The following is a 2,180-nucleotide window of genomic DNA, read 5'->3' as shown; positions in this document are numbered from 1 at the left end:
ACCCAGACTGGGGCTGAGTCGTCAAGGTGAAAATGCACCCAGTACACTAAAGAACGGATATTAGCAGCCCAGTAATAGTATTGGAAATTAGGGAGGGCCATTCCACCTGTTTGTTTGGGTCTTTGAAGAAAAGCTTTCCGTAACCGAGGGTGTTTACCATTCCAAATATAATTTATCATTAAAGAGTCAAGGGCCTGAAAAAAGGATTTGGGGAGAAAGATGGGGAGACATTGGAATAGATATAGGAACTTTGGGAGTAATGTCATTTTAATTGAGTTTATTCTACCTATGAGAGAGAAGGCCAGAGGAGACCACTTCGATAATATTTGCTTCGCCTGATCCAATAATTTGAGGAAGTTCGATTTAAATAGGTTTTTAAAATTTCTGGTAAAACATACCCCAAGGTAACTCAGATGATCTGTCACCACTTTGAGTGGGAGAGCTGTATAATCAAGTTTAAGAGCTTCTTTATTAATCGGAAAGAGTTCGCTCTTACTCAAGTTAAGTTTATAGCCAGAAAACTGACTAAAGACCTCCAACACAGAAAGTGCCTCCGGTAAAGAGGTGGCTGGCTTGGCGACAAACAAAAGTAAGTCATCGGCGTATAATGATACCTTATGTTCACTTCCTCCTCTCCATATCCCCTGAATCTGTTTGTTACCGCGAATGGCAATCGCAAGTGGTTCGATTGCAATAGCAAAAAGGAGCGGGCTCAAAGGACAACCCTGCCGGGTCCCACGGTGCAGATCAAAACTACTTGAGTAACGGCTGTTTGTTAATACTGAGGCAGAAGGGCATGCATATAATAATTTAACCCAAGAAGTGAAAACAGGACCCAAACCGAATTTTTCAAGGGTGAAAAACAAATAATTCCATTCTACTCTATCAAATGCTTTTTCAGCATCCATAGAAGCGAGGCATTCTGATTCAATATTTCTGGGGGAATATAAAATGTTCATTAGCCGGCGGATATTATAAAATGATTGGCGTCCCTTTATAAACCCAGTTTGGTCGGGGGATATGATAGAGGGGAGAGCATCCTCCAATCTGTGGGCGAGAATTTTAGCAAGTATCTTCACATCCGTATTTAATAGTGAAATTGGTCGGTATGATGCACAATCTAGAGGATCTTTATCCTTTTTTAACAATAGGGAAATACAGGCCTGATAGAACGAAGGCGGGAGTTTACCTGAGTCAAATGAGTCTGAGAATACTGAACATAAAAAAGGCGACAATTCGGCTGAAAATTTCTTAAAAAAGTCAGATGGAAGTCCGTCTGGACCAGGAGATTTGCCTGATTGCATAGATGTTATTGCTGCAATAATTTCCTTCTGAGTAATAGGTGCCTCAAGGCTATGTCTCCGGTCTTGAGAGAGGGAAGGCATGTTTAGGTTACTGAAAAAGGTTTCCATCACCGTTACGTCTACTGTACAATCAGAACTATACAAATTTGAATAGAATGTTTTGAACTTTTCGTTTATCAATTTCTGATCTGATGTTGTACACCCACTGTCTGTCCATATTCCAGGGATGAGTTGCTTCGCTCTAAATCCGCGCAGTTGATTGGCCAGGAGTTTACCAATCTTGTCACCATGCTCGTAAAAAGTACTTCTGCTCCTAAGCAACTGGTCAGCAACTTGACGAGAGGAAAGAAGGTTGAATTCTGTCTGAAGTTTTAAACGTTCTTTGTAAAGTTCAGGTGAAGGTGAATTAGCACATTGTCTGTCTATGTTCAGAATCTGATCAGCTATTTCAGTTTGTTTCTGTTTTGTACACTTATTTTTGTATGCTGCAAAATATATAAGATAAATGAGTTTCTGAAAGTGTTCTAAAAGCTTTTCAGAGGAAGAGACACTCCCAGAGGTTGAAGAATCTATCAGGTTGCTAGATGGCCCTATTATAATAGGTGAAGATTGTATGCTTTAGACTTTCATTGGGAGGTTGAGGGTTCGGCAGATGGTACCACAGCACCCTGTTCTACAGCAGTAGACTCAAGGACAGCTTCATCCCACAGGCCATAAGGCTGTTAAACTTTAAAAGCTCTCAAGCTCAACCCCATCACTTTACTACACTGCACTGGTACACTGTACTTCCAACCGTTTACACCTGTTTTCTAGGATAAATCTGTAGCCTACACTACCTTTGTGTACCTGCACACACATTTGTCTACTATAGTAATG

The sequence above is a fragment of the Ammodytes marinus genome, assembly GCF_949987685.1.
Source record: "Ammodytes marinus genome assembly, chromosome: 13".
NCBI lineage: Eukaryota > Metazoa > Chordata > Actinopteri > Uranoscopiformes > Ammodytidae > Ammodytes > Ammodytes marinus.
The sequence above is the reverse complement of the archived record's forward strand: the minus strand, read 5'-3'. Positions refer to the sequence as shown.